The following is a 26,936-nucleotide window of genomic DNA, read 5'->3' as shown; positions in this document are numbered from 1 at the left end:
TAAAAAGACCCAATGTACACCAAACTAATACTGATCTCACATCCTAGAGATCAGCCCACTCTCCCCACTCTGAGACTGTTACTGTGCTTAATAAATTTTGCTTTGCTTTGCTGCTTTGTGTGTGTCATGTACAGTTCTTTGCTTGGGACACCAAGAGCCTGGAAATTCATGGCACCATCTGGCAAGAATTAGGATTTTTTTTCCTAAGGGTTAACAATCCAAGCCTTTGGAGAGACTTGCTTCACTGCTGTTATCAACCAACAGCCTGATGCTTTCCCTCCCTTTTGTGGTTTTGACAAAACAAGCAAGCAGCATTCCCTCCTGATAAGAGACCACCGACCTAGGAATGATTCTGGCCAGACTACAGAGGATGTACAGTGAGGGTTTTCATGTCCATTGCCTCAGATTTTGACGTCAGAGGGCCACAAACTCCACTCTCAGATGATTGCTAACGCCACCATTTTATGAACATGAGCCCCATGGAGAGGCACGCAGCTCAACTGCACATCTGCACATTTTTCCTCTTATAAACATTCATATTGGAATATTATTTGGTACTGCTCCCGTAAAAGATACATTTGCAGAATGGACTCAGATTAGAAGCATTATACAAGCACTATAATGTAGCAATGGCACATCCAGCTCTCTACAGTATAGAAATGTCTGCAGGGTAAACATTTCCACAATGACCAAAGATATCTGTACAGGACTGGTGACTGCAGCATTCTTTGTAATCCTAAAACTATGAAACTAACGTCATCTCAAAAACATTATTTTTTTGAGATGGAGTCTCACTCTGATGCTTAGGCTGGAGTGTGGCGGTGTGATCTCAGCTCACTGCAGCCTCCACCTCCCAAGTTCAAACGATTCTCCTGCCTCAGCCTCCCGAGTAGCTGGGATTACAGGTGCATGCCACCATGCCTGGCTAACAAAAACATTTTGAAAAGGGTTAAATAAATCATGCATAAACTGAGGAAAAAGACTATTTTCAAAAATGATGGAGAGAATCACTATCATGATGAATGATTCCACTGGTCTCATTATTGATAGAGCAATCAGGAAACCCAGGCACATCCTGGAGGTAATACTGGATTCCTATTACTAAAATATGAAAAAATGGAGACACGTAAATACTCGTTTAAGCGTATAATGGACTGAATTAGAATTTTATCACATCAGAAGTGGGTTCCTAGGTCTCTGTTTCAGGATTTCTTAGTGACACAGGTGTAAACCCGGCATTTCAGGAGATAGCCGGTTTAGAATCTGGTCGGGGAGGTGGGCGGCCCTTGACATGGATCAGTCATAAATTAGTGGCTTGGGACTTCGGGAAGATAAGATCTTCCCCATTTATCTAGTGATTGACATTGCGTGAATGCTTCAAAAGTTCCAATAAGCGTCCCTGGGTGGGCTCGAACCACCAACCTTTCGGTTAACAGCCGAACGCGCTAACCGATTGCGCCACAGAGACAAGCGCTTCTGACTCTACTGGGCATATAGGAAGGGCGCACTAACTGAACGTCCTCCGTTCCGTCTATTCTCAGGGCCCACCGGGCAGGACCACCGAGCCAGGCTTTGGTAAACCAGAGAGATTAGAGCGGTGTGTCGCGCCGGTCACGTTGGACGCCTGCGCGTTAGGAGATTCTGGAGCCAGAAGAACAGCCGAATTGCCTTCGCCCGCCCTGCCGCACGCCTGCTGCAGAAGCTTCTAGAAACTCCCTGGTGGGCGACCCAGCCCGAGCTGCCTGGGGCCCCAAGGGAAGCTGAACGCCCTGTGGGCTCCCGGGATGGTTCTTCCCGTTCTTTGCGCTGCCTTCACCCATTGAAGGACCCTGTGCCCACCCTGCCCAGTCGATTTCGGGGCCGCTGAGGAGCTTCCGCTGCCATCTTCGGATCCTGTGTTCCGCACGGGGGCTCCACCAGGGCAGGGATGGTGGTGAGGGTCGCTCGTGGGTCCCCTCGGGGAAAGCAGGGTCTGGTACTCACCAGGGCGCGTGACTAGGACTTGTGGAATGAATTCATCGTCGCCTTTAGCTTTTAGTCCTTTGAAGAGCCCTGAGAGTGGAAATCAAGAGATTTTTTCCACGGGGAAGTTCTTTTTACAAAGCGTTGATTTCTCGGCAGCCGGCAGGGAGGGCAACTGGCAGGGCCTCTGGCGCACCTTCTGCGCGATGGAGCCGCGGGGGCTCAGCTGGGCGGTGGTGCGGCCGTGGGGTGGGAGGTCAAGAGCTGGGAAAGGGAAAAGCAAAAGCTGGGAAAGAAGCCGGGGAGCGGTGGACCAGACATCCAGACCTCCTGAAAGGCTCATGAAGAGGCACAGGCGGGATCCTCTGGAAGTGAGAATTGTTTTTGTTTGTTTGTTTGTTTGTTTATTGTAGCAGAATGGGGAAATGGAGAGAGAACCTGAAAGAGCACCAAACTCGAGGACCTATTGCTCCCCAAGAATAACATCTTCCAGAAAAACTAGACAGAAAACTAGGCGTCTGGGAACTCTGAAATCCTTGGAGGAGTAGCATCATCATGAACCTCTGTGATCCTTTTGGCAAAGGACTTGCTCCCATTGTTTGCTTGTTCAATTGTCTGTCTGTTAAATAAATAAAACCCTTTTCCTATATCTTTAAAATTACGTTGGTTTTATTATTTTATGATTACAAGTAATGCTGCAGTCATCATTCTTGTACACTCTCATTGGCCACTGGTGTATTTCTATAGGGTGGAGGCCTGGAGAGTAGTTGTTCCAGCGTAGTGTTTCCATAGCTTTTATTTCCTTCCGTTTTCTTTCCTTTGTTGCTTTATTAGCTATAACCGTTTTCTTATTTCAGAGGCTGCTTTAGGGTTTCCGGGATACATCTCTAATTTATCATAGTCTGCTTTCTAGTGTCATTATGCCTCCCTTTCTGGCCTTTATCCTAGTGTTATGTATTTCTACTTTATGCACTATAACCTTTGTGATTCATTATTATTACTTTTATTTATTACGTCCAATATTTTTTGAAAGATTTAAATTATAAGAAAACGTGTAGTACATGCTTTCTAAATGCCATTTCCAATATTCGTTTCTTTGTGTAGGTCCACATTTTTATCTGGTATCCTTTTGCTTCTGCCTGGAGGACTCAAGATTTCTTGTAGCGTGGGTTGGTGAATTCTTTTAGCTTTTGTGTTTTTCAATGTCCTTATTTCACTCACAGTTTTGAAATTTTATTTTTGCATAGAATTCTAGGTTAACTTTGTTTCTCTAGGTACTTTAAAAATGTTGCCATTTATGAAGCATTGTCATTTAAAATATCATCTTTCTTTCCTATGTTTGTAAATATGGCGTAAAGCCGGTTTCTTGTGCTGGTTATACAATTTTCAGAATGTGTACTTAAATTTAAAATATTAAATTGTACTAAAAACTAAAAATATTAATCATGAATGTCCTAGATTCATCTTAAGTTCCAACAGTGCTCTTAAAATGTGCCCAACCTGAGGGTCGAACCTACCTGCTGATGTGGAATTTGTGTTTGTGAGACATTCTCAACAGCATTTGCTTTCCCCAGCTGCGTGATTTTCCTCACATCTGAATGTCTTCATTGCAAAAGGAAACGTTTTTCTTTGCAAAAATACTTTAAAATATTCTTACTTCAAGTAAGTGTATTAAAAACAAATTTCTTAGTTGCATCCCTGAAATCCATCGAAAGCCCGGGAGAGATAATCAAGTGCTTCAGGACCAAGAGCTAAACAGGGGAGGACAAAGCGGGGCTTCTTGACTAGGAGTCAAGCCAAAGTCAACTGATTTGGTCTCCAATGGAGAACGGAACTCGGTTCACCAGCAACGTGAGGACGCCGCCCAGAGGAGACGGAGTTTCTCTTCATGGTGCCTTCAGATAGGAAATCTAGGATTTTCTTTCTTTCCCTTTGATCTACTTCCAACTCTCCCTTTCTGTTTCTTCAAGACCATTTTTGGATCCCTGGGTGCGAAGGACCTAAGGGGCGGTAACTTTCAGGTCATACTAGGTGGCCTGTCTGAAAATGGCTGGGAACCCCAGCACACTTTTTGTTCTGACCATGTCAAGCTCTTGGGGTTTGTCTTAAGAAGTCCCATCCCTTTGAGGCTTTTGTCATCTCAATTCTTGTTGCCTGGTTAGTTCTAGGAAAGCTCAGTCCCAAGAGGGCCTACCTGGTATCACGGATTCACAGGTCTGTGAGTGGAAGTCCCCATAAATTTGTGGGTTGCTGGAGGCAAACCTCATCCTTACCCATCTGTGGTCTACTCCTTGCATTGAACTTTTTTCTTGCGGGGGAATCTTTGGGATTGCCTCTTCTTTGCCCTTCCCAGGAGGTTAACCTGGAAAATGACATCCTGGGCTTTCCAGAAAGGGGCTATTTGGTTGAATTGCTATTGCAATAATTACACCATTGGAAATTCTAATTGCCAATGGCCTGAAGATGGATCCCTTAAATAAGACACCTGAATTAAAAAAAAAAAAGGATTTTAGAGCTCTCTTATTTTAACAGTTCATAGGAAGATCAAATTAAAACAAACACACATAGTGGTGTCATGGCTACCCTTCAAAATTCTCTTGACAATATTACGTGTGTTGTGTAGGGAAAAAAATTCTCTTGACTAAATTTAAGAGCAAAATTTGACCCGAAACAAAGTTAAAATTCTTCATAAGGTCAAACTGCCTGCTCTGGATCCCTTCCAGGATGCACAATAAAGTCTGCTCTACCTTGCAGTTCAGTGCTTAATGTTCTGTGTTTTGCTGCAATAGCCTGGGTTTGATTTCCAGTCAGGAAACCAGTTTATTTTGGATTGATATTTGTGTGACTTTTGACTTTTTGGAATGCCCATTTATTGATCCTTTTCCCCTTCACCGGCAGCTTTTGTTCGTTTGTTTATTAATACAGAGTCTCACTCTATCACCCAGGCTGGAGTGCAGTGGTGAGATCTTGGCTTACTGCAACCTCTGCCTCCCAGGTTCAAGTGATTCTCCCACCTTGGTCTCTCAAGTAGCTGGGATTACAGTCGGCCACCACCACGCCTGGCTAATTTTTGTATTTTTAATAGAGACAGTGTTTTGCCATGTTGGTGAGGCTGGTCTTGAGCTCCTGACCTCAAGTGATCTGCCTGTCTCAGCCACCCAAAGTGTTGGGATTATAGATATGAGCCAACCCTCCTGGTTGTTGGCAGCTTTTGATTTCCTGTCCTTCCTGCTTCCAAAGTTTCTGAAGAGAAATCTGCTGATAATCTTATTAAAGATTTCTTGCATGTGACCAGTTGCTTTTCTCTTACCAATTTAAAGATTGTCTGTCTTTGACTTTTGAAAGTTTGATTATAATGTGTTTTGGTGTAGGTCTCTTTAAGTTTATCTTACTTGGAGTTTGTTATGCTACTGTGTTTGTATTCATGTCTTTCTTCAAATTTGGGAAGCTTTCAGCCATGATTTTTTCAAATATTCTCTTTTGCCCTTCTCTCCCTCTTGTTTAGAAATTCCACAATGCAAGGCTGGGAGCGGTAGCTCATGCCTGTAATCCCAGCATTTTGGGAGGCCCAGGCGGGAGTATCCCCTGAGGTCAGGAGTTTGAGACCAGCCTGACCAACATGGAGAAATGCCATCTCTACTAAAAATATAAAATTAGCCAGGCATGGTGGTGCATGCCTGCAATCCCAGCTATTCGGGAGGCTGAGGTGGGAGAATTGCTTGAAACCAGGAGGCAGAGTTTGTGGTGAGATGAGATCACGCCATTGCATTCCAATCTGGGCAGCAGAAATGAAACTCCATCCCCCCTCCCACCCCAAAACAACAACAACAGTAAAAGAAATTCCACAATGTACATGGTGGTCCACTTGATGGTCACTTAGGCTCTGTTCACTTTTCTTCAATGTTTTTTATTTCTGTTCCTCAAACTGGATGATTTCCATTGCCTTATCTTCAGGTTCACTGATTGTTTCTTCTGCCTGCTCAGCTTTCTTCAAATTTGACTTTGAATCCATCTAGTTAATTTTTTACCAAAGCAGCAACTATTTCGGAAAAGCCTCCTTCATATTGCAGCCATTGGACATGATAATATATGGGATGTGCTGCCATTTGTTGAGAATCATGTGAAAATTAAGCTTCTGCCCCATCACACTAAAGTTCCAGCCCTGAGTCCCCACGGTTTTCTCCCTAGGCTAAGATAGAAAGGAAGAACATGAAATGTGCAGAAAGCATTCTCTTAAGCAAAGATGTATAACTTGCCTAAATTGTAATTATTTCCTGGAACAGGATGCACCTCTAACCTCTACAGGCAGATCATAGATTCCATTGTCCAGCTGTATAATGAATTCTTCTTCTCAGAGAAGAATACCAGAGACTCTCCCGGGCTTGCCTGAATCAAATTTCTAGAGGTAAACGGTGAAAGGCCACAATATGAAGTCTCTCTCCGATGAGTCCCTTCTCTTGTCACACCCCACAGTAGAAACAAATGAGGACAGGGAGGCCAGAGCTGCTCAAAGCCTTAGAACCCACAATTCTCATAGTTATTCCCAACTTAGAGAGGGCTGCTTTCTAGATGCTCCCCCTCCAGGCCTGCAGACTGCCAGGCTCCAGGAATAAGTAGCTCTGAGAAGTATACTATTTAGCTGCAAGCCACTCTCCACTATTGCAAATTGGAGAAAAGAAGGACAAACTTAAAAGGTGAAAAGATTTAAGAGAACAACATGGTGAAACCCCATCTCCACTAAAAATACAAAAATTAGCCAGGTCTGATGGCACACACCTATAGGCCCAGCTACTCGGGAGGCTGAGGCAGGAGAGTCATTTGAACCCAGGAGGTGGAGGTTGCAGTGAGCCAACATTGTGCCACTGCACACTAGACTGGGAGAAAGATCAAGACTCCATCTCAAAGAAGAAAAAAGAAAAAAAGAAAGAAAAGATTTAAGAGAACAATTATTTTAATTGAATACATTTTGTCAAGATTAAATCAACTTTCCCCTAGAGTACTGAAAGAATAAGCAATCATAATTTAGATTCTAAGTTACTGGTCTTTGAGAAAGTGTGAAAACCGAAAAGGTGCCATAAGCCAAAAAAGGAGCAAAAGTCTTAATTTTCGAACGGATTAAAATAAAGTACTAAAAAATTGAAATCATCATAGTTCATCTTGGTCCTTGGCAAAATACAAATGTATTGATTCAAATTATAATATCTTAGCTACCCTATTGTGCATAGCTCTTACCACTGAGGAGAAAAACCAAACCTGGTTTCACACCATTCTCCTGCCTTAGTGTCCTGAGTAGCCGGGACTACAGGCACCCACCACCATGCCCAGCTAATTTTTTTTTTTTTCTATTTTTAGTAGAGATGGGGTTTCACCGTGTTAGCCAGGATGGTCTCAATCTCCTGACCTCGTGATCCACCCGCCTCGGCCTCCCAAAGTGTGGGATTACAGGCATGAGCCACCGCGCCTGTCCTGTGATCAGTTTTTAAAAAATCTTTTACTATGTGTAATCCACCCTACCTAGAATTTAAATAAAGCCTGTAGTAGTAAGAAGTCCACTATATAGATTTCACAACCCCTGAGTGGTTCAGAATTGCAATTAGAAAATTTTCACTTTTGGCCAAGTGTGGTGACTGGTGCCTGTAATCCCAGCACTATGGGAGGATCACTTGAGGTCGGGAGTTTGAGACCAGCCTGACCAACATGGAGGAACCCCGTCTCTAATAAAAAAAAAAAAAAAAAAAAAATTTGCTGGGCATGGTGGTGCATGCCTGTAAGCACACCTACTTGGGAGGCTGAGGCAGGAGAATTGCTTGAACCCCAGGGGGTGGAGGTTGTGGTAAGCCAAGATTGCAGCATTGCACTCCAGCCTGGGAAACATGAGAGAAACTGTCTAAAAAAAAAAATAAATAAATAAATAAATAAATAAATTTTTCTTTTGCTCAGCCTTTTTATCAAGCAAAATCCCAAAAGAACATTTACTATAAACATCTTTCCGTGAATCCTTATTTCTGTCCCAGCCACCATGACCCAATAATCTCTAGAGCCTGTTAGTGTTCTCCAGATTGAAGCCTTCCCTCTAACTGCTCCTAAACTCTCTGATGTAGGGGAAAAGGTTTGAGGCCTCGATTCTCATCCCAGGTTTTTCACCTACAGATCATACGGCCTTAGCCTCATGACAGCATTGTCTCCTTACGGCCAAAGATGGAACTGTACTTGGGTGGTATCTGAGCACCCTGTTGGCTTTGACATTCTAGAACTGTTCCCTTGGTACCACTCTCTTATTTAAAAGGAATAGGATGTGGACTTAGGAGGGTTATTTCTCTGCAAACTATCCTCTCTTTCTTACGACAAGCTATTTCTGAATGTGCACATTTGAGGCTAAGCAAATCCCTTCCTGGGAGGTTGAAAGACCCTTATATCTCTCCAGAAGAGTATTATGGAGAGTCAATTGATGCTGAGGAGGTGGTAGAGACCTAGCAAACTCATCTGCAGTGGCTTTGAGCAAGGTTTTTAGAATCATAAGCTGGGTGCGGTCCTGTGTCCTACACCACAGGCCAGCTAGTTCATTTCAGGAGACTTTTTTTTCAATCTATTCTTACTATCTTCTTCTAGACTGTAGTTCACTACTGGAGATTATCCACTTAGTTGCACTCAGTTTGCACCCGGCCTGTATCACCACTCAGCTCTCACTCCAGCCTCAGGTATCAGCAAGACCTCACCAAAGATTACTGTTTAATTGTATGTGTGTGTGTTTTTGTTTGTTTCAGGTAACAACTAATGTTGGAACTATGAAAAGCTCTTCTCTACTTTTAACAAAGCTTAGTCACAAACAGTTCCCCAGTTGATGAGAAAAACTAAAACAACAGAACAATTGAAAGTCCGAATCTGCAAGCTCATCTCTGAGAACCGAATTTTACAGCCACTCCAGATTTGTACTCCAAATGGATAGTTTGATTGTAGAAATCACATCCCTTCAGTCTGCCAATGTGATAACTCCCCAAGAGAAAGCGATGCCTACATTCATAGATAATCCCCTTTCCCCCATCCTATATATAACTGGAGTCAACAGCAGCTGGAGGAAAATGGCAAGAACTTGGAATCAAGATTAGGTTAGAATAACACTGCTGTAGACAGTTTATCAGCTCTTCAGCATATGTCCATTTTCCTTGAAGGATGAGCCTTTAGAAACCTCTGACAATAAAGTTTATTTTACATCCATTCCCTTGCCTATGATTTTTTCATACGAATCACAATTATAAAACTTTCTTGCTCCAGCTAAAAGCAGGAAACTCAATCATGAATGTGTTCACTAAATATATACCACAGAATGATAGTAACCAGTCTGAATGCATCACTTGATTCCAAAATTAAATGTTAGCCCTCAGGGGTGCAACTACATGTATCTCCAACTCTGGAAGCCACAGGCAACATATTCCTGTTTCCTTGCAGGGAAACAGATCTATAAGCAGGGCGGCAGTCTCACACCTGCATTCCTGGGAAACCCAAGGAAACAATGATAGTGACGCAGGGCAGGCAAGCCCCCAAACTGAAAGAGTTTTGTTAATGTCGCGATTGGCTATCTGTTATTTGAAGACTGAGATCTCCATGAGGAATGAAGATAGGTAATGCCTAAGGCTGAGGCATGACCTCACTGGGTCACCTTAGCTGTGAAGTGAGGTCAGTTGTCACCTTGCAAACCTTTTGGTAATCCAAATCTTGGAATGATTTCTTGAAGAATTTAGACACTTCCAATACTTTTCCTGTCCTTGTGGGGAAAGCTTCTATCCACCTGTTGAAAGTGTCTATAAATACTAGCAAATCTTGTAGTTCCCTGTAAGGTGGCATCTGGCTTAAGTCCATCTGCCAGTCTTCACCATGGTATGTTCCTTGGTGTTGTACAGGTTTAAGCAGGGATCGGGGTATGGGGTGGCTTCCTGAGTGGTAATCCTTTTTATAGTTTGGAACAGTCTCTTCCTCAAGAATATTTAGGAAACTAATTTGAATGGAAAATCCCATCCCAAATGTGAGGAATCATGAAAATGTTTAATTATTTCCCATCTGTCAGCCTCAGGAATAGAGTTTGTTCTTTTCTAGCAACCATCCAGAGGGGTCTCCCTGGAAGCCTTTTACTCAGTCCCTTTAATTTCCTTAGGGGTTTAGTATGGTGTCACTGACATGGATGCAGTACCTGGTAGTAGTGCAGCAGCTTGAAATACCAGGGTTTCCTTAGCTGTGGCCTTAGCTGCTCTTTCCACCAGGGAATTTCCTCTAACATTAAAAGTGTCTCCCTTCTGGTGTCCCCTGCAGTGAGTAATTGTTATTTCTTTGGGAGTTGGACAGCATCTAAAAGTTCCAAGATCTGAGTAAAGTTGTATGGGGCATCCCTTGGCTTTTGATAGTCCCCTTTCCTTCCCTATGGCTGCATGAGCATGGAGCACCAGGAACCCACATTTAGAGTCAGTCAACACATTGACTCTTGAGGGTTTTGGTTTTCTTCTTCTTTTTTTGAAACGGAGTCTTGCTGTGTCGCCCAGGCTGGAGTGCAGTGGCATGATCTCAGCTCACTGCAATCTCAGCTCACTGCAAACTCAGGGATTCTCATGCCCCAGCCTCCCAAGTAGCTGGGATTACAGGCGCACCCCACCACACCCGGCTAATTTTTGTATTTTTAGTAGAGACGGGGTTTCGCCATGTTGGCTAGGCCGGTCTCGAACTCCCAACCTCAGGTGATCCACCCACCTTGGCCTCCCAAAGTGCTGGGATTACAGGGGTGAGCCACCGTGCCCAGCTTGTCGTTTCATGGTTGGAAGGCCCTAATTAGAGCAGCTAATTCTGCTTTTGGAGCAGAAGTCTGAGAAGGTAAACCCTTGGCCTCAATGATTTCTTGTTGGCTAAGCTTCCTTTCTTACTCCCTCATGAATATAGCTATTTCCATCTCTAAACCACTCAACGTTTGGGTTAGACAAGAGCTTGTCTTCGAGGTTGGGCCTTCTAGAGTAGAGCTCTTCCGTGGTTTCCACACAGGAGTCAATGAGTTGGGGATCTGTTTCTTGAGACGTGAGGTGCAGCAACAGAGTAGCAGGGTGTAAAAATCAGCATACTTTCAGGGTAACATCTCGGGTGTCAAGCAGAAGGGTCTGATATTTAAGTAACTGGCCCTCTGTTAGCCATTGGTGTACTTTTGCCTCTAGGACCCTCTGTACTGTACTTCATGGGGTGGCAGGGGGTGGGGGTGGGGTGGTATGGCATCTAATTGTTGTCCCAAGGTAAACTTAGTGGTTTCTTCTAACGATAGAGTGATGGTAGCCACAGATCTCAAGCTTCCTGGTCACCCAGCTGCTACCTGGTCTAGCTGTTTAGAGAAATAAGCCACTGGTCCAAAGTAATTCCTCAGCCTTTGAGTTAGAACATCCAAAGCTGTCCCTTGTTATTCATCCACATAGAGAGTGAAAGGTTTTTCTAAGTTCGAGAGTCCTGAGGCAAGGGATGTCCCTGGCTTTTCTTTTAAGGCTAAGAATGCCTTTTGACAGGTTCCAAGCTCCGTCTCCTGGGTTCACACCATTCTCCCGCCTCAGCCTCCTGAGTAGCTGGGACTACAGGCGCCCACCACCACGGCCAGCTAATTTTTTGTATTCTTAGTAGAGACGGGGTTTCACTGTGTTAGCCAGGATGGTCTGGATTTCCTGATCCACCCGCCTCGGCCTCCCAAATTGCTGGGATTACAGACGTGAGCCACCGCACCCGGCCAACAATTTTTTTTTTTTTTTTTTAATGGACAGAGCATCAGTGAATGATAGTGCAAGTTTAAGACACCTAATAGACAAGTTAGAGGAGTCCTCCAGGCAGAAGGAAACTGACACCAGATGAAAATCTGGATAAAAAAAAAGACACTAGAAATGACATCTACAAAGGCAAATATATAATTTTAACATCTGACTGTTTAGCCGGGCACGATGGCTCACACCTGGAATCCCAGCATTGTGGGAGGCCGAGGAAGGCGGATCACTTGAGGTCAGGAGTTCGAGACCAGCCTGGCCAATATGGTGAACCTTCCTCTCTACGAAAAATTCAAAAATTAGTCAGATATGGTGGACCAAGCCTGTAATCTCTGCTACTCAGGAGTCTGAGTCAGAAGAATGACTTGAACCCGGAAAGCAGAGGTTGCAGTGAGCCAAGACTGTTCCACTGCACTCCAGCCTGTCCGATAGAGTAAGACTCCTCTTAAAAACACCACCACCAACAACAAAAAAACAAAAACAAACAAACAATACACATCTGACTCTTGAAACAAAAGTAATAGAGATGGATTGTAAGGTTTATAACAGGTGTAAAGTAAAATGCATGACAATAGCATAAAGTCAGGGAGAGGAGTCAGGTGAAGAGGTATGATGCCACTTGAAGGCAGACTGTGATGGATTAATTTTTGTGGAAAGCAAGGCAGAATTTTTGAAGTTTGTTTCTTCAAATACTTTGTTTCCCATACATACAAGCTAGTTTGTGCTGCAGAGATCTTATTTCCTAGGAGGCTTGGAGGGGGACCTTCTGCTGTCTGTCCTCATGGGATGCACAAGCCACAAGGAAACAGTCTTTCACTTTTAAATACAGTGATAGGTCTGAGGAGATAGATACAACTGCAATTTTTTTTTTTTTTAAATGAGATGGGATTCTCACTGGTCTTGAATTTCTGAGCTCAGTGCAGGCTTCCCCTACGTCGGCCTATGAAAGTGTTGGGATTAATAGGCGTGAGGCACTGCACCCGGCCACAACCACCAACATTTAAAATCACGTCCCTGGGTGGTCCCGAACCACCAACTTTCCGATTAACAGCCAAACACGCTAACCGACTGCGCCACAGAGACAACCTCGATTGCTTACTTTCATCTCTATATACATTAAGCAATCACAAAATCCTAGGGCTTGCCATTCGCTTTCTGCGGGACAACTGTGCAGACTACAAAGCTTCGGAAAACTGGAGAGGCTGAGTCGACTAATCGTCTTGCTGCACGTTAGAAACGCGTGCATTGCGTGGCTCTGAAGCCAGAAGTGCGGCCGAATGGCCTTCACCCTGCGTTCACCCTCGCCTGCTTCAGAAGCCAGTGCCTCTGGAAATGCCTGGATCTGCGACCCCAGCCTGAGCCAAGTGGGGCCCAAGGGAAGCTGAACTCCCCGACGGCTCTCACGGTAGCTTTTTCTGTTCTTTTGCGCCGCCTTCAGGCAATCATCTGTTCCGCTTGCTCTCCCTTCACTCAACTCGGCTTCAGTAGATGGGGTCGGTGGGGCGGGAGCGGGAAAGAGGCAGGGGAGTCAAAAGGGAAAACGTGAAAAGGAGGAGGGAGAAGCAGGGGAGACCAGGACTAGACAATGGGACAGCCCAGGATGCCCGTGGAGAGGGCACCGGCTGGAAGCAGAGAAGATGGGACATGTATCAGAATGGAGAGGGGGAAATGGGGGAGAAGATGTGAGAGAAAATCACAAGAACCTGTAGCTGCCCAAGAATAAAGAAGTAAAAATCGCATAATGCTTTTACATTAAAAAAAATCGGGGGACCAGGTGCGTTGGCTCTCGCCTGTAATCCCAGCACTTTGGGAGGCCGAGGTGGGTGGATCACTCACTTGAAGTCAGGAGTTCGAGACCAGCCGGGCCAACATGGTGAAAGCCCGTCTCTACTACAAATACAAAAATTAGCTGGGCGTGGTGGCGCACGCTTGTAGTCTCAGCTACTTAGGAGGCTGAGGCAGGAGAATCGCTTGAACCTAAGAGGCGGAGGTAGCAGTGAGCCGAGATCGTGCCGCTGCCCTCCAGCCTGGGCGACAAAGCGAAATTCTGTCTCTCAAAAAAATATATAAATAAATAATAGAGGGATGGGGAAGCAAAACGATGGGCAGTAGGTGTGGGGCGCCTTGGGATTCTCTAGTGGTTAGTAGTCTGCGTTGTGTCTGCAGCAACCTCTGTTCTAATCCGAATCCTGGTACAGTCAGACTCTATCTTTGACCCACAGCGGCGAAGCCACGTGTCTTTTGGTTTGCTTTTGATTCCTGCACCAGCTGCGGCCTTTATCTGCAGCCAGAAAGCCGGAAAGCAGGGTTTACCGCTGGCCCCACAGCAACATACTGTCTGGGGAAAAGAGGGAAACCCAAGAGTACACAAACAACGGCCCAAAGAGCAACCTTCCAAATACTCTATGCCTCACCGTTTAGCAGAAAATATCAAACAACTCTCAACCTAGCTGGTCTGTACCTTCCACGAATGAAATAATGTATTTATTGCAGTCTTTCTGGTTGAGATATTTCAAATATTTGGTGGCGCTTTTAATGAGAGAGAGAGACACTCTCGAGTGTGGAAGGAAAAATGAGGGGATGTGAAGATGAGGCGACTTTAGGACAGAAAAAAAAGAGACAAGCCATGTAAACGTTTTCGGGTGGGCGTGAGGCGATGTCAGTCTTGAACCCCGTTATGTCAGGTAAAGACCGCAGCCTCTTCTAGCACAAACACCGTTTCCCACATGGAGGAAATCACAGGGATCAGCAACTCTAGAGTGCGATGAAGAAGCTTCACTCTGGGAGAACCGCCTTCGTGACCACGGTGTCTCCCCTGCCAGGTAAGTGGAAATGAGCACATGGCCTACAGGGACAGCACAGCCTCCTCGCCCTGGCCGGTCGCTCAGGGTCACCACCCTCCCCACTGCCGCCCCTTGCCAGTCTTCCAAACCACTCTCCACCAAAGATTCCACCGACAGTCATGCCACAAGACAACCCAGGCCGCCTCTCAGCAGCGGCTCCCGCCCCTCAGCCACCGCGCCCTCTCACCCCCCGGGGTTCTGCCCGCCGCCTCTGCGGAGTCTGCGCCCTTCACCTCCCTGGCTCCCGCTCTCCCCTGAGCTTACAGTGGACTCGGGGTTCTTCCGAACCCCTCTTGGGAGTACTGAATGGAAAAGGCGGAGCGTGCGCAAGTGCTTGGTAGAGTGTAGACATCGTGGGATTTGACTGTGGGACCATCGCTTCGACGTCCTGGTGCTGATTTTTCCACCTGCCTTCTGCTTAGGGCAGCGGCAGCTGTTTTCCATCTGTGCCTACTCCACCTGCTGTCCTTGTTGGGTCAGCGAACATCGCTTCCGTGTACCGCTCAATCAGCAAACGGGACCGCCCTGGAGGGCCTCACCCGCCGCTTACCCCCCTAACAAATTCGCGGGCATCGCCTCCGGTCGCCTCTTCCGAAGGCCTAACGAGTGCGTTCGCCGGCAACGGAGGTGAGGCGGCTCCGCTGACTGGCTGGTGCCCGTGTCCGGGGCTGCCACAAACGCCACGACTTGGCTTGGCCTCTCTCTTAGTTATTCGCAGCTCAGCCCGATGGGCGTCTCCGGGGTGGCGACGGGAAAGAGTGTGGGCTTATTGGGTGCAGCTCCATGGGGGCTGGAATCTCTGACCAGCTGTGTACACCGGAGCGAGACGCTCAGTCGCTCTCTAAAGCTGCTTCCGCGGATGACGGACACGGAGATAAATAGGAGCGGTGTGTCGTGAGAGGTGGTCCACCAGCACTTGCCCTCCTTCGCCCGGCTTTGCCCCTCGCTGCGGAGACTGTTCTGCTTCTGGCTCTTGGAGCAGGCCGGCTGACAGCGTAGTGAAGGAAGATTCCCGCGGGAGGGCGGCCAGTGTAAAACAATTCCCAGACCGGGAATCAAACCGGGGCCGCGGCGGTGAAAGCGCCGAATCCTAGCCACTAGACCACCAGGGACATGCAAGAGGGAGCTTTCTCTCCCTTCTTCCGTCAGAAGCGACAGCTTCCCTGAGCTCTGGGAGGACTTGGGCCTTGTGAGGGTCGCTCTTTGCTGCTGGAGTCTCTCACAAGGCCATTCCCTCCCTGCTTTCTTCAAAAAAAGAGCCTGCAGGCGACACACCGAGGGCTCCGTGAGGGACACCAAGGCCACGAGTCCCGAGTCCTGGAGCGAGTTGCAGCGACCCGGCCGCAGCTCACCACTGGACTAGAGATGCGCCTTTGCGAGGTGGCAGCAAGTGACCAGTCGGTCGTGGGTCGCCAGGTCTGGAGCCGCGCACCAGGTTGCCAGGAGGAGGCGGGAGCGCGGAGGCGCCCGGGGTGAGACGGGGTCACCCTCTGTATCATAAAGGATCCAGACGCCAGCACCCTCAACGTCATAAGGAATCCGACGGATGCGGAAACCGAGACGGGCTGGATGGGAAACTCTTTCCAGGAAGGGGGCCCTCAGCTGGACTCCGACCCTCCCCTGCAACCTGTGACACCTACCACTTTCTCATCTTAGGCGATGACAACGCCACCCTTCCGTTTGCTCCGGGCAAAACTTCGAGACTTCCCTCTGACGCTGGAGTTTTTTCCTCAGATCCAAGAGCCAACTGGTCATCAATTTGTGATTTCCCATCGGCTAAGTGCGTGGGCATTGAGCTACACGCGAGTCTCTCCACCTCTGCGGAATGGCTACTTCGGGGTAGGGAAGGGGCCCTCCAGTGGATTGTAAGGTGTTTAGCAGCAGCCCTCGCTGCCGCTGACTAGGTAGATGCCAGGGGGTTAGCATTCTCCCTCCCCGCTTCCCCCATTCGTGACCTACTGTCCCAGCGGAGATGGGAGAGGCGTGTAAGGGCGAAGTTGCCCCCTCTTGGAACCACTGATGCGCGTTGTCCTGCTCTGAGCTTGTGCAGAGGACTCTCCAGATGAAGGCTCAGGGGTCGATCCAGCTTGAGACCCCCTCGCTCTCCCGCACAGTCAGACCTTAGGATTGGAGATTTTTAACATCTCTACGTCACGAGATTCGAAACCTTTAGGTCTTTTCTTCCGTTCTGTCCTCCAAATCAGCCTCTTCCGAGCCTGTTGACCAGAGCCAGCGAGGCAGAGGGCTGGGTTCGCTCAACGAGGCTCCTCTTGGCCCTCCTGGAGCTTCAGGCCTCTTTCGGTTGCAGAGAAGCTTTATGGGCCACTTCCTTCGGCATCCCCGGGGGCAGGTGCGCGTTGCCCCTGGAAGAAGAGGGTTTGACCGCGGTTCTCGACCCCCGGCGCCCAACTTCCACCTCGGTGCGTGCGCTCTTCCAGGCTCCTGCTGGTCCCACTCACCGGGAGTTAGGCGTCGGGTCAGCCTGAGATCCCGAGACGCCCAGGCCCGGAAGGACACGTAGGGGAAACCAGCTGCTCACTTTGATCTTGTCCGCAACGGACCCCTTTCTGCCGGGAAAGAAAGGCGGCGAGTCCTGTCCTGTTGGGGAGGTGGAAGAGAGATCAAAGGGAAGACAAGAAAAATCCTGGGAGGTTTCCGGGTCTAAAGTTACCATGAAGTCGACCTAACCTCCTCTGGAGGTCCTCCCATTCCTCCCGTGGCTGGCGATGGTGAATCGAGTTTCCGTCTCCAGGTTGCCAAGGCGGACAAAGCCGACACAATGGGCCTGTCCACTATCTTCTTTCATATACACAAAATGTCAGCTCTTCCTGTTTCTGACTGGCAATATCCCGCCTGATGACCAGCTTAGCAAATTAGAGACCCTCCAAGGGACTTCATCTCTGTCTTAGTTCGGGCTTCTATAACAATGTGCCATAAACTGGGTGGCTGATTCACAACAGAAATTGATTTCTCACAGTTCTGGAGGTTGGAAGTCCGAGATCAAGGTGCCGACATGGTAGGGTTATGGTGAGGACCTTTGTTCTGGTTGTAGACTGCCACCTTCTCATTGTACCCTCAGGGGGCAGAAAGAGGGCGAGACAGCTCCCCAGGGTCCCTTTTATAAGGGCATTAGTCCCCTTCAGACTAATGGGACTAAATCTAGACACTGTGCTGAGTGTTGTGGATTTTTTGCATGTTCATCCTCCCCGCAGAGAACTGGAGATGTATTGTCCCCAGAGGGTACAATAGAGAATCTTCCGTCACAAGTCAGCAACCAGCATATGTGAGTGACAGCATGTGTCCCACTCAGAAATGAGAGTGTATTAGTCCGTTTTCATGCTGCTGACAAATACATCACAGAGTCCAGGACCAAAAAGAGGTTTAATTGGACTTACATTTCCATATGACTGGGGAGGCCTCAGAATCATGGCGGGAGGCAAAAGGCACTTCTTACAAGGCAGCAGCAAGAGAAAATGAGGAAGAAGCCAAAGCAGAAACCCCTGAGGAACCCATCAGATAGTGAGACTTACTGGCTATCAGGCGAATAGCACAGGAAAGACCCGCCCCCATGATTCAATTACCTCCTCCTAAGTCCCTCCCACAACACATGGGAATTCTGGGAGATACAATTCAAGTTGAGATTTGGGTGAGGGCATGGCCAAACCATATCAGAAAGGAATGAAGTGACAGCATATCCTGATGTGTGTGATGGTTTCATGAGTTATTAGCTATTTCAAAATTGATTGCAATGTGTGAGAAAGAACAAGGACATGTACTATCTGACTTTAAGGCTTACTATAAGCTATTAGGGACAAGGCATCAGGAGTGACAAACAGATAAACAGCCTGAGTTAAAAGACCTGAAATTGATCCACAGCTATACGGTCAACAAATGGGTTTTCAATAAAAGCAGTTCAATAAAAGAAAATAAATCATTTCAATTAATGAACTTCTATATGGAGGTGGGGGAGACCAACAATGTTATTCTCCCTCACAGTACACACAAAAGTAATTTCAGGTGCATTACACACCAAAATTGAAAAGTTAAAGATATAAAGCATTTCAAGGATACTCTCTGACTTGTTGGCAGGCAAAGATTAGCCTACCAACAAGCAGGACACAGAAAAAATACATATATAAGAAAGACATGATAAATGAGACTTCATCAACATTAGCCACACCTTCTCATCAAAAGATACCACTAAGAAAGTGAAAAGGCAAGCAAGACACAGACAGAGAGAAAATAGTCACAAAACGTATCTGACCTCCACACGCTGCTATTATAACTATAGCAGTCTGATACACTGCACCCAGTTTCTGCTGGATGGAGTATTTTCTGGGTGTCTCTAATGAGTAAGATAAGGCCCCATGGGATATTCCTTCAGTTCCCAGATGAACAGTGGGAAAGACTCCACATTGACCAACCTCGGGGGCCTGAAAACCCAGGTCCTCAAGGAGGGTAGAGTATACCTGGGCCCTGACCCAGACCCCTGGATGGGCTGTGCCAAGAGACCCAGCAAGGGAAGGGATTTCCTCCTGCCTCAGGTTCTCTGTTCTTCTGTGGTTAGACCATCTGAACCCAACTCCCTCCCCAAGCACTAGAGATGGGCTTTTCCAAGGGCTGGGGATCTTGCTGTCCTGAGGACAGCTGAGCAAGGGGGTCGAGGAGGAGCTTGGGTTGTGGAGGAGAGGAAACCGGGTAAGATGCGTGAAGCAGTTGGCTATACCAGGCACAGAGAGGACCCGCTGGGACCCAAGAGCCTGCATGTGAAGCCAGGCCTTGGGCCACCTTGTCTGTCAAGGGGGTACCTACTTCCATGGTGTCTTCAAAGGGACTGTGGAAAGAGAGGCCTTCAGCCCACACCTCTGCATGCTTTTCCACCACAGCATGCCCTGTGGCCTTTATCCTGCTGGTGTGGAACAGTCAGACCCCTGCAGGGCTGCAGAGCCTCTGTACTGAGCGGCATCCCAGCCTGAGTGCCAGAGCTCAGAGGGCAGGGCTGAAAGCAGACAACCTGAGGGGGAGCAGCCCCTGGGCCAGTGAGGTAGAAGACAGAAGACCACAGTGTACTCCTGCCCTCAACCTCACCCCCTCCCACCCACATCCTCCACACTCCCTGACCACCTTCCTCAGAAGTGTAATAGGAATCCAGATTCCCCCTGGCCTGGTTGCTGCAGGAGGCAGAGTAGCCTGATGGAGCCTGAGGCAGGTGCGGGAAGATGTGGATTTTCTAACTGGAGGTTGGGAGTCCAGGGTGTAGAAGCAGCTTGGAGTGCAGGATTTGGTGGTATGTGTGCGGCAGTAGGCAAAAGAAAGAGACAACTGGCCGGGCGCGGTGGCTCATGCCTGTAATCCCAACACTTTGGGAGACTGAGGCGGACGGATCACGAGGTCAGATGAAGACCACGGTAAAACCCCGTCTCTACTAAAAATACAAAAAATTAGCCGGGCGTGATGGCGGGTGCCTGTAGTCCCAGCTACTGGGGAGGCAGAGGCAGGAGAATGTCATGAACCCGGGAGGCGGAGCTTGCAGTGATCTGAAATCGGCCACTGCACTCCAGCCACTGCACTCCAGCCACTGCACTCCAGCCACTGCACTCCAGCCACTGCACTCCAGCCTGGGTGACAGAGCAAGACTCTGACTCAAAAAAAAAAAAAAAGAAAGAAAAGAAAAGAAAGAGACAAGTGAGCCTCTTGAAATACCATGAGAATTCAAATTTAGAAAATTCCCGGGGAACTATGCATGCAGGCACTCACCAGATCCACAAAACAGCTGCTGCATAACTGCATGTTGCAAGCGAGCCCTAAATTGCTGATTTTGAAACAGCCTGATGGGTTCACAAAGACAATTTCTGAATAGTCTTAAGAGCAGAGGTGCACTAAAGCCACTGTGCCCTGCAGGCCCGGATCCCAGTAAGTTCTTTAAGGAGTATGTCTTACTTCCATTTATGGAAGATTTTTGGAGTTGTCCTTGGTCACCCCCAGGAATGTTTTGGTTAGGAGTAGAATTTTAGATGTCATCAATTTAAAAAGTAAAACTAAAACGCTGGAACTCACAGAGAGATAAAATTAAGAGAATACATTCACTATCCTGAGTAGAAAGATTTCTTATAGAACATAACAGGCTTTAAAAATAAAGAAAAAGTATGGCAAAATTTCATCAAATGAAATGCTTTGAGAACTAAAATTAAAATCCAAAGCCACCCAACCAACTGGACAGAGTGCTTCTTGGCCAAGGAGACCCCAGAGAAGTCTTAAATACTGAGTTCCTGCCCAGTATTTGGAATCTCAGACACCTCTCCTTACACTCTCTCCCTTTGTGGTTTAGACACAACTGACCAGCATTGTTGTTAAAATAGAGATCCTAAGACTGACAGAACAGACTCCTTGCAGTGGGAAGATATGGTATTATAAATGAGACCTAAGGCCACGCCAGGCAAGGTGGAGTCATGCGCCCCTCAACTTAAAGAGTAAACTATGTTCTAATTGCCACAGGTTTTTTTCTTCTTCCTTTTTTTCTCTAGCTAAACAAGCACTGGCCTTGAGACAAGCAATGCTGAAGCACTTGCAGCTCACCAATAACCATAAACTGACTGAGCCCTCCCTACACAAGCCATAACTACAGCTTTGATTGGACAAGAGACTGATTTCAGTAACTTTCCCTTGATAAGAGACCACTGGCTGTGGACTGGTTCTAGACGGTTTACAGATGCTGTGCACTTGACTGCCTTTGTGTCCCTGCTTCCCCTTTTGAAGCACAGGGCCTAATTATAATGTATTTAAATGTTGTCTCCACCCCAAAGTGAACATGGGTTGCATGTAACAGGCATGTTTACTCAGCATGCATGCAGCAGGATCCCTTCGTGAATATTCAGAGCTCCTCCTATTCCCTGTTGAATATGTATATGTGGCCCACCACATCAACATAAATCCCTGTTCCCCCCTCCCCTCCCTGGAAACGTACTTTTCAGGTTTCAGCAGGAGGGTATGCCTCCCTGTCTGTTGGAATGTCCACCTTGCAGGCTGTAACCCTTTATAAAGAATAAAATCTCCCTTCTAAATTTATAAATTGTGTGATTTTTCAGTTGACAGCTTTCAGTCAGACTTTTCACTGACTGGGAAAAGTCATTTGCAATATATTTATTTTAAAAATGACTCCTCAGGATACAAAATTCTTGTGCAAAAATCACAAGTAGTCTTATACACCAATAACAGACAAACAGAGAGCCAAATCATGAGTGAACTCCCATTCACAATTGCTTCAAAGAGAATAAAATACCTAGGAATCCAACTTACAAGGGATGTGAAACACCTCTTCAAGGAGAACTACAAAACACTGCTCAACAAAATAAAAGAGGATACAAACAAATGGAAGAACATTCCACGCTCATAGGTAGGAAGAATCACTATCGTGAAAATGGTCATACTGCCCAAGGTAATTTATAGATTCCATGCCATCCCCATCAAGCTACCAATGACTTTCTTCACAGAATTGGAAAAAGCTACTTTGAAGTTCATATGGAACCAAAAAAGAGCCCACATTGCCATGTCAATCCTAAGCCAAAAGAACAAAGCTGGAGGCATCACACTACCTGACTTCAAATGATACTACAAGGCTACAGTAACCAAAACAGCATGGTACTGGTACCAAAATAGAGATATAGACCAATGGAGGAGAACAGAGCCCTGAGAAATAATGCCACACAACTACAACTATCTGATCTTGGACAAACCCGACAAAAACAAGAAATGGGGAAAGGATTCCCTATTTAATAAATGGTGCTGGGAAAACTGGCTAGCCATATGTTGAAAGCTAAAACTGGATCCTTTCCTTACACCTTAACAAAAATTAATTCAAGATGGATTAAAGACTTAAATGTCAGACCTAAAACCATAAAAACCCTAGAAGAAAACCTAGGCAATACCATTCAGGACGTAGGCATGAGCAAGTACTTCATGTCTAAAACACCGAAAGCAACGGCAACAAAAGCCAAAATTGACAAATGGGATCTAATTAAACTTATGGGCTTCTGCACAGCAAAAGAAACTGTCATTAGAGTGAACAGGCAACCTACAGAATGGGAGAACATTTTTGCAATCTACTCATCTGTAGATTCATCAGAATCTACAAAGAACTCAAACAAATTTACAAGAAAACAACAAACAACCCCATCAACAAGTGGGCGAAGGATATGAACAGACACTTCTCAGAAGACATTTATGCAGCCAAAAGACACATGAAAAAATCCTCATCATCAGTGGCCATCAGGGAAATGCAAATCAAAACCACAGTGAGATACCATCTCACACCTGTTAGAATGGCGATCCTTAAAAAGTCAGGAAGCAACAGGTGTTGGGGAGGATGTGGAGAAATAGGAACACTTTTCCACTGTTGGTGGGACTGTAAACTAGTTCAACCATGGTGGAAGTCAGTATGGTGATTCCTCAGGGATCTAGAACTAGAAATACCATTTGACCCAGCCATCCCATTACTGGGTATATACCCAAAGGATTATAAATCATGCTGCTATAAGGACACATGCACACATAAGTTTATTGTGGCACTATTCACAATAGTGTAGACTTGGAACCAACCCAAATGTCCCACAATGATAGACTGGATTAAGAAAATGTGGCACATATACACCATGGAATACTATGCAGCCATAAAAAATGATGAGTTCATGTCCTTTGTAGGGACAGGGATGAAGCTGGAAACCATCATTCTCAGCAAACTATCGCAAGGACAAAAAAACCAAACAGCGCATGTTCTCACTCATAGGTGGGAATTGAACAATGAGAACACTTGGACACAGGAAGGGGAACATCACACACCGGAGACTGTTGTGGGGTGGGGGGAGGGGGGAGGGATAGCATCAGGAGATATACCTAATGTAAATGACAAGTTAATGGGTGCAGCACACCAACATGGCACATGTATACATATGTAACAAACCTGCACGTTGTGCACATGTACCTTAAAACTTAAAGTATAATTTAAAAAAGGTCAAAACAAGACTCAATTCTTGAATATATAAGAGAATTTTGTAAAACAGTAATATAGAGCTAAGCCAAATATAATAGGGCAAAATATTCAAATAGGCCTTTGCAAAGGAGAGTTTGTTATATGCTGGAAGCCATAAGAAAATATGCTTCATAGGATTGCTCATTAGGCAAATACAAATTAATTCCACACTGAGATAGCACTAACCACTCACCAGTGTATGGCTACTTTTTTTTTTTTTTCTGAGACAGGGTCTCATTCTGTCACCCAAGCTGTAGTCCAGTGGTGCGATCTTGACTCACTGCAACATCCCCCTCCTGAGTAGCTGGGACTACAGTTGCATGCCACCAAGCCCAGCTAATTTTTGTATTTTGAGTAGAGACAGGGTTTTGCCATGTTGGCCAGCCTGGTCTGAGAGCATAGCTACATTTAACAAAGTTAGTACACCAAATGCTGAAAAGAATTTGGTGCCACTTCAACTGTCATCGCTAGCGAAAAAACATTCTAGAAGGCTGGCAATTTATACTGATATTAAACTTATACTCAGGTCATGACCCAGCAATTGAAGGACTTCCGTGAATCTCAAGTGCACACAAAGACTGTTATAAGAATATTCAGCCCAAGAATTCAATAACCCCAAAATTGAGAAGTGATCTATGAAACTACATGGATATATCTCATGAGTATAATGAATGTAACTGGAGAAAAAAGGCCAGACATAAAACATATGTACATTCACTCATGTGAACTTTAAGAACAGGCAATTGTAACGTATGGGAATAGACATCAGAATAGTGATTAACTAAGAGGACACAGGGTGGGAATCACCTGGACAGGGGCTCTAACAGGCCTTTCTCAGATGATGGCAATTTTCTATAACTTGAGCTGGGTGGTGATAACATTGATCAAAACTAAACAAATTGCACTAAAGATTTGTGCACTTTATGTGAACTGTAGTTTCTTTACTGTTCTCATTGCTTGGACTTCGGAGACACAGGTTGCAGTGAGCCGAGATTGAGCCACGGCACTCCAGCCTAGGTGACAGAACAAGACTACATCTCAAAAACAATAATAATAGTAATAATTTACTATTCTCATAAAAATTAGCAGATGGGGAATGGAGGCAAGCCGGTGCAGACCATGACAACTAGTTTAGATTTTATTGTCAACTCATGAAAAACTCGTTCTCGTTTTGTGTTTTTAAAAAATTCCACTGATACAGCCCCTTTCTCTACCGAAAAAGACTATAACCGCATGATTTCATCAGTGGAAGCTACAGACAAAGGGCCCTTGAGAGGCGGCATCTTCACCTACGGGAATTTTTCCTGCTCAATTGTGAGACAAAGAGCACTTCCAAGTTTTCCTATTGGCCAGGCCGCCCCCTAGCTTCTGCGCTGTGGGCTAAACTCCAGAAGCTGGCGCCCTTCGGGGCCAGAGGTTTACTCTGCTCTCTGGAGGTTGCTAGGATTAAAGGCAAAGCAAACGACAGGTCTATTAGCCACAATTGCAGGATAGAAAACACTACTGTGACTCAGATTAGAACCGAGGTTGCGGCAACCACAACTACAAGTATTAACCACTACACGACCACAAAGCCTGCTGACAGCCATTGCACTTCTTCTATTTTTTTGAATGTAAAAACACTCACACTATTTTATCTGCTTTATTCTTGGACGCCGCAGATTTTCGTGCTTTTCTGTCTTTCATGCGCTTCTCCCTCTCTCTCCCCATTCTGCTACATAATTTTTAAAAATCTCATCTCTCAGGATCCAGCCACTGCCTCTACAACAAGCCTCCTGGGAGGTCTCTTTGTCCCATTGACATCTCTGCCTTCTTTCGCTGCTTTTTTTTTTTTTTTTTTTTTTGACGGAGTCTCGCTCTGTCGCCCAGGCTGGAGTGCAGTAGCGCGATCTTGGCTCACTGCAACCTCCGCCTCCTGGGTTCAAGCGATTCTCCTGCCTCAGCCTCCCAAGTAGCTGGAATAGCAGGTGCATGCCACCACATTCGACTAATTTTTGTATTTTTAGTAGAGACGGGATTTTTCCATGTTAGCCAGGCTGGTCTTGAACTCTTGACCTCAAGCGATCCATCCGCCTTGGCCTCACAAAGTGCTGGGATTACTGGCGTGAGCCAACGTGCCCGGCCAAATTTCAGGCCAACACCTGTTGACACACATCGCCAGACACACGAAATCTCTCGGGGAACACCGATGGGCCCACAAAGCACGCGGAGGCCGCGGTCGCTGACGATGTGAGCAAATTCGGTTCACGGTGTCTGAGGTACAGCCCTGAGGGTCCACTGGCCACCTCTGCGCAAGGACCAGTCTCCGCCGCTCCCCTCATCTCCACGCAGATTCTTCCCCACGCACCTTCCCTTTCTTTGGGCCGCTGAAGCCTCTTGGACCTCTGACGTGACTGTCCTGCCCGCAGCTTCTCTCCTTCCAAGAGCGTCATTTCTTGATCATCTCTGCAGTGGCTGAGCAGTAAGCCCAAGGTGCAGCACGCGAATCAGGAACCTGATGATTCTTCGGGTTTGCAGGTATCCGCCCCGTGAATAGATGAAAGTAACAGGTACCAATATCAAAACTGCAGTGACTCACCGGAAACACTTCGCGCTTGCCACTTTGCTAAGCTGTTTGAGTCCAACAGTTGCATGGGTCCTGGGTTAGTGTCCTGAAAGTCTCTTGCCGCTACTTTCGTGAGTAATGTTGTCACTTTACCTTGTGGTGGCCAAGCCCCTAAATGCACTATTAGGTTTTGCAGTATAATTTTGCAGCGTAAAAGACGGTTGTAAAGGGCCATAATGAAGTGAAAAAAAAGTCCCTGCTGCATTGGCCGGGAATTGAACCCGGGTCTCCCGCGTGGGAGGCGAGAATTCTACCACTGAACCACCAATGCCTCTCCGCAGCAACCGCCTGGAGGATAAGAGAAAACAGTATCCAAAAAGACTTAGAAACTTCCAAGCGCCTTTTTCAAGTGTCGACTAAAAGCTAACAAAGACATCCAAACCAAATGTTTTTATAGGAAACTTTTACTAGACAAAGTTATAAATATCAAAATAGCTCATTTGGTGGATCAAACTCTTAACTCTGAAAAAGGTCTTTCAACCTGCGTTATAAACCCCTATAATAAAACATCAGAAATTCATTCATGTTTCTTTTTTCTAATCTTAAATCTTCCATTGTCAATCTCAAACTGCTGCCTTAGAGGTTCTGAGAAAGTAACCTAACTGGTAGTTTAGGTAAATAAAGTTCAAATCCAGGGAGGAAATAAGAAGCAGAAGCAGAATTAGAAGAAAGAGGAAATAAAAGGACAGAATCAATGTACAGATAATGAAGAAACAAAGGTTGGTCCA

The 26,936-nt window shown here is 46.2% G+C and overlaps 1 protein-coding gene, 1 long non-coding RNA gene, 2 other non-coding genes and 1 pseudogene across 8 annotated transcripts in view; 1 reads left to right on the top strand and 4 right to left on the bottom strand.

Moving 5' to 3' along the window:
- The window catches only part of LOC115930164 (neuroblastoma breakpoint family member 9), a 469,129-nt gene that overhangs the window by 186,633 nt on the left and 255,560 nt on the right, over positions 1 to 26,936 (bottom strand). The gene's annotated exons all lie outside the window — the stretch shown is intronic.
- Positions 1,395 to 1,468, bottom strand: TRNAN-GUU (transfer RNA asparagine (anticodon GUU)). Its single transcript has one exon. It is a non-coding gene; the product is annotated as a tRNA-Asn (tRNA).
- On the top strand, positions 1,715 to 2,620 carry LOC109023618 (uncharacterized). Its single transcript, XR_004068911.3, has 2 exons — positions 1,715 to 1,933; positions 2,376 to 2,620. It is a non-coding gene; the product is annotated as an uncharacterized lncRNA (long non-coding RNA).
- Positions 14,421 to 14,565, bottom strand: LOC115932726 (uncharacterized; annotated as a pseudogene).
- TRNAG-CCC (transfer RNA glycine (anticodon CCC)) lies at positions 26,409 to 26,479 on the bottom strand. The gene has a single exon. It is a non-coding gene; the product is annotated as a tRNA-Gly (tRNA).

Source organism: Gorilla gorilla, chromosome 1, assembly GCF_029281585.2.
Source record: "Gorilla gorilla gorilla isolate KB3781 chromosome 1, NHGRI_mGorGor1-v2.1_pri, whole genome shotgun sequence".
Classification (NCBI taxonomy): domain Eukaryota; kingdom Metazoa; phylum Chordata; class Mammalia; order Primates; family Hominidae; genus Gorilla; species Gorilla gorilla.
Note: the sequence above shows the minus strand (reverse complement) of the source record. Positions and strands in the feature narration are given on the sequence as shown.